Genomic DNA, 6115 nt, shown 5'->3' with positions numbered 1-6115 from the left:
TAGAGGAGAGGAGAGGAGAGGAGAGGAGAGGAGAGGAGAGGAGAGGACTTTCAGAAGCCTCTCAGCGCCTCGATCAGGTCGGGGCTGCGGACCATCGCTCTCGGGCCGCTCCGTGCGCGGAGCCGCAGTGCCATCTCCTGGGCGGCCGCAGAGTCGCTTCGAACGAAGGGCTTCGCAGCCAACGGGCCTCGCTTTTGGGATTCCCACCTCTGTGTCCCGAGGGATGACGACATCAGAGCTCTGCTTAAGCGAACGGAAAGCGGAATCTCAAGCAGCGGCTCTGAGGCTGGAGGAAGATAGGGGTCAAAGCGCTGCGGGAAAGGAGGTGGAGGAGTAACTGAGGAATTGTACCCCTCAGGCAGAGCTGGGCTGAGGTGTTGGGTTATATTTCTATCAACTCGTTACAGGTTTTTGCCACGGTGTTACTTACATGTATGGAAAGGGAAGGGAAAGGCTCTGCCTGCACCAGCCCTGTCTGCAGCAGCACGGAGGTGTTGGGTGCTGCAGAGGGGTCTCGAGGGACCTTTCTGTCATTGCAGATTTAATCGAATGCTGCAGGATGATTCCTTCAGTTACAGGCAGAGCAGGCGCTTCCCTGGTGCCCGGAGCCGAGTGGAAAGAGGAGATGTGTCTGGATGATGGATGGGGCCTCAAAAAATAGTGCAGCCCCTATTGCAGTGTGAGGTCCGGACCATAGAGCAGCGTGCAGTCAGCACAGCAGCGTGCCATACCTGCAGCAGGCACGGCGATGTGCAGCGTAGTTCGTGCAACCTTAGGGCGGCAGAAATCGTGTGCAGCAATGCACGGAGTGCGCTGTGCAGTGTGCGCAGCAATGCACGCTCGGTGCAGCAGTGCCGGCTCCGTGCGCGCAGCAGCACAGCCCGGTGCCCGCAGTCTCGGCGCACACCGCGAGGTGGAGCTCGGCGCTGCAGCCGCTTCTCTTCTCGCTCTGGGATGTCTCCCAGCCAAAAGACAAAAAAAAAAAAGAAAGATAGAATTGAAACTGTGTAGGCTATTTTCATCCACCGAGATGAATGAAATGTAAACTAAATAAATAAATAAATAAATACAGGTTGCAAGTTGTGAATTCTAAAATTGATTGGAAAATCCAAACGTGCTCTCAGCTTCAAGCAAGGGAGATTTCAGCAATGGGATGCCATAAATCCGTGGGACTCTGGTGAGTAGAGAGGACCTGCAGTGCAGCTCTGCACCTGCTCCTTGATCCTGGCACTCTTCACGCTCAGTCCTATGCCCTGCGCACATCCTGGCTCTCGTGAGTCCTGGTGCCTTGTCTGCAGCCATGGCGAGAAGGAGACATTGCATCCACTGATGGGCACTTGGGGCTCCCATACCAAGCCTCAAATTGGAGAGAGCTGAGCTGGCTGTGAGCTGTGAGGTTCCTGCACACAGAGGACTGCTGATAGCTCCGGTCCCAAAGGCTTAGCGCTGAGCTACAGCTGCTTGCCCCTCTGCACCATCCTGCACCCTCTGCACCCTCCTGAGCACATCTGGCACTGCTGCAATCCAGATGTTTGCTGCTCCTATCCATCGGGCAGCAGCACTAGGACCCAGAAACCCCCTTCCAGCACAAAACCAATGCTAATGGCAGTCTGGGGGCCCCAGAGGTCAGGGCACAAGGGCTGCAGGTTTCCAGCCGGCTGCACTTGTATTGGGGCACCTCCAGCTTTTGTTGGTGACTCTGACCATCACAGTGTAGCTGCAAGGACGGAGCAGCAGCCTTGAGATGTGGAGCATGGGACGTGGCTGCAGCATGAAGCACAGCATGGTCGAACCATCACTTCCACATCACTGCCCTGGTCCACTTCAGCCTCCCAGAGCCACCACCCCCTGCCCCAGTGCAGTTTGTATCACAGGGAAATGGTGCACAAAGCGCCATCCAGAAATATCTCCATCCTCTGCACTGCCTGGAAATGGGCTCAGCTCTACAGGAACTGCCCAGGCTCAGGGAAGGGGAAGAACACCAGGCTCTGAAAGCACACCCACAGGGCAAGAAGCCATGTGATTCATTCTGGAGGGAGCGTCCTGCCTAAAATAGGAGTATACTAAAAGAAAAAGGGCAAAAACACCTTTTTGCCCTGCTATGGATTCAGGAGCCAGCAAATATCCTCCCCTGACTGAAGCAGAAAACATCTCTGGAAATAGACCTGCTCCTTTGCTCCCTTGCTCATGGCAATTTGGGCTGGTGCTATTCAGCCACATTATATTTAAATTACTGGCCAAGCAATTGCACTGCATGGTCTTAAACAATATGAGCACATCCTGACTGCCCCCAGGGTGCCTGTATCGGCTGCATGTGCTGACGGCACGGCTGCTTCTTGCCCCAGTGACTGCACAGAGGCACCAACAGAGCGGCTGGAGGCATTCTGAAGTTTATTAGCTTTTATAATGGTAGTGAAAATAATTGGATCTCAGGCATGTGGCTGCCATTTGGTACAAAGGAGCACAAAAATGAGGCCAGATGAGGTGCAAATGAGAAGCAACTCCAGAGCTGCTGGTGCAGTTGGAGCAGAGCAGGGTGAGCCCAAGTGCTGCAGGATCAGGGGACATGGTGGGCTTTTGGATGCGGTTGTGCAGGAGGGAGGAAGGGAATGATCCCAAAACACCAGGGCTGAGTGCCCTCCGCATCCTCATCATCAGTTAGCTTAGATTAAATTAAGAAACAAGTCAGACAGCTGCTTACCCACGGTTCTGTGCTATCTCCATAGCATCAGAGCTCCCTACAGCCGTGATGATTTGTGTCTGCTTTGTGCTTCTGCATAAATGTACATGTGGACATAGATGACACAGATCCAAGGCGAGATCTCATGGATAATCCCACTGCTGAGTTGGTCCATGCCCTTCTGTGATGCTCCCTCTCTGGCCGGAGGTGCCCTGGGTCCAGAAGTCAGCATCTAAATTTTTCTGACCTACCAGAGTAATTCCCTGTGGTTTAAGCCTCCTCTGGCATAAAGGTGTGCTCACATAAGATCTAATCACTGATCTAATTACACTGATTTGCTACTGTTTTAAATCAGAGCAGCTATATTGAGCAGATTGCCTCTGTGTTTCTATTCCGCCTCATCACAAAAAATCATAATAAAAAGCACCTTCAGGACATTGGGATTCAAAAAGAAAATTACATTTATTATTTTAAATCCAGTCTCTATTCGTGGGATGTGGATTTCTGACAGGGGCTGTGAAATCCTTGGTGTCAGCAACAGTTACCTTGCATTTCTCTTATGCAAACCTCTGTAGAACATACATTACTGCTCCAGAAGGGCCTAAGGAGTTTATGAATGTAAAACCCACTGAAGGTGACAACTCATTTTAAAAACAATACAAATAAGCAACACCGAATATTAGACTGATAAAAATCTCATTATTTTTAAAACCAGCCCAAGATTATTTTTGTTCGTGATGTGAGGTTTGTTACTGTTTCCTTATAAATAACTTCTTCACCTCTTCCCTGGCACAGTCACTCGGAGGCAGTTGTTTCCACTTGTGGCCACGAAGGATTTCCTGATCGCTTTGGGGTTTGCTGGCTGTGTGACGATGTTAGCAATGCAAGCTATTCTAGGAAACAATTGCCTTCCAGCTAAAATCAAGTTAAGTAAACTTTGAAAGAGTGATGTAGGCACGTGGAGCTATCTATTTGGGCCAGAATCACTCCAACAGTGGTCCTTAAACTCTGATTTAGAGTCCGTCAAAAGCTGCAACAGCAGCACACTGGATTGCACAGCAGTTCCAGCCTCAGCCTGACAGCAGGGCAGTACAAGGCTTTCCCAGCTCCTTTCAGCCCCAGGTGACAGCCTGCAGCCCCCACGTTCCTCTGCAGTGTAGCATCAGCAGTTCACAGCTGGGCAGCAAACTGGTGCTATTAATCAGGCTAATAGTGTTAAATGCCCTGGCTCCTTTAAATCACTCTAGCTGGTGTCCCACACCTGCATTTCTCACCCCATCACCTGTGCTTCTAGGGAGGAGCTGTGAGCAGCAGCTGTGGGGTGAGGAGTTGAAGCACAGCAGGGGTTGCAGCTCTAAAGATAAGGGGTAGGCATCCTGTTTGCTGTTGAGAAATGGCACAGTAGAAACCCTTAGAGCTGCTATGGGGGAGCAGAGGGTGCTGAGACACTCAAGGACTGGGGGACTATGGCAATCTTGCCATCCCACACATTGTCACCATGGCAAAGCAACATTTGGTGAATAGTGAGGCTAATAAAGCAATTAACAGGGTTGCCTGAGAAAAGGTATCCTTTGGGATTTGAGTTCTTTGGGCTAAGCTAGTGGCTGGTCTTGTGCTGTACCCGAAGACCATCTTTGGCACAAGCTGTGGGTAAAAGGCCCATAGCACATCAGTGGGTGGCAATGGCAGTGAGTCCTGGAGAGGAGGATCACATGCAGGGCACGAGAGTGCAGAAAGGAAATCTGGGTTGGAGAAATGGATCTGGGCATGAGGAAGGTGAGTCTGCAATCATATCCACCTCTACCTGTGTTGCAGAGATCCTTCCTGTAGGCTCTGTGAACTTCCAGCTCTCAAAGCTGGCTGAAGCAAAGCTTTCCAAGGCTACATTTCAAATCAGTCCTGGTGCAGCAAGGTGGACTCTGGGGCACAGCTATGAGTATCAGCACTCCTACTGATTTTTTGGATGGGTTTTGGCTGCTCAGACCTCCTGGAGCTCAGCCCAGCATTCTCCACATCGTGTGGCTCCAGAAATGGAAGCACTCCAAGTGAGCAGTTTCTTTCCCGAAATGGGGATTCTTCCATCCTTTGGATGGAAAACACTACAGACAGGGGAAATATTATCTCACTGTACTGTGGTAGAGAACCATTTATTAACTGTGGGTACCAAATTTAGCTGGGAGTAGTTTTAATAGCAGTTGTGATATTAATAGAAGTGTTTGGACTCTTTCCTTGCAGTGTCAGGAATCTGCATCACAGCATTGTGCCACTACGTGAGAAACAGCAACAAAAAAAAGCTGAGGGAGAAAAAGAAGTGAAACTGACTACTCTGAATTTGTGAGAAATTCATTCCAGGGACAGAAATGACATGAAATGGTTCCCTATCTCAGTTGCACTTGCAGTACAGCACTGAAAAAGAGCCACCCCACTGCCTCCCACGCTCACCATGTTATGCCCTGGTGACTTTTGTGGTGTGCTCTGGAGCTCCCTGAGCTGCCAAGAGTGTGATGAAGAAAGCTGCATATCCAAGGCACTGCTTTGGGTATTAACACCAGGGCTGGCTGCAGCAAGGCACTGCTTATGGGCTTCTCATAGCTTTTATTTGCTGGGAGCAGGGAGGCAAAGGTGGCCTGGAGAAGGAAGGCATTGTAAGCTCCTATTTACAGCAGTATCTGCTGGCTCTGCCCCATCTTACATCTTAAACTGTGAATAACTGCTGTGGTTTATTATAGTGGAAAACAGCTTTCAAGATGATTTTGTTTCAAAGCACTCAGCAGCATGAGTAGGTACGAATGTTTGGAGCAGGTTATCCTAATAAAGAGTGAGCAGAGAGCCACATATCTGACTGTTCCTATTTCAGACAAGTGTCACTTTGCTCTAGTGACAACAGGCTTACAGGATACACCAAGCTGGAATACAGCACACAGGTCTCTGGCTGTGAAAAATGGTAAGCTAAGCAGTGCGAGTGTCCAAACCACAGCTTTTATACAAATGAACTAAGATCCTCCCTCCCCCCCCAGAAGATAAAATGAAACACAACAGACTCTAGATATGGGATTTTAGGGTTTAAATCTCTTTTGTAATTGGTTGTTTGTTACTTCTTTGTTGGCAGAGTGACACTTGTGCACTTGTTTAATATCCAAAGCCTTTTTAAAATACACTGTCCCTGAATTATGAGTGCTGGGGAACTTGCTGCTGCTGCCTCTAACAAAAGCAGAGATTCTTATGAAGTAACATCATAGAAAACAGAATAAGCAAACCCTGGTGTCTCGGATCTGCTGAAAAAATTGGAAAAGTTGGCAATGTTGTGTGCCTCCTGCTGAACCCTATGAGAGGGTCAGAGACCTGAGCTATTGTAAGCAAAACATCAATCTAGAGACATTTCCTTATGAAGCCTGCTTCATTGTAAGACATAAAATGCACTATATAGTAAAGCTG

Source organism: Centrocercus urophasianus, unplaced genomic scaffold, assembly GCF_019232065.1.
Source record: "Centrocercus urophasianus isolate 14NV4802_14NV808 unplaced genomic scaffold, USGS_Curo_1.0 seq_47, whole genome shotgun sequence".
NCBI classification, from domain to species: Eukaryota; Metazoa; Chordata; class Aves; order Galliformes; family Phasianidae; genus Centrocercus; species Centrocercus urophasianus.
Note: the sequence above shows the minus strand (reverse complement) of the source record.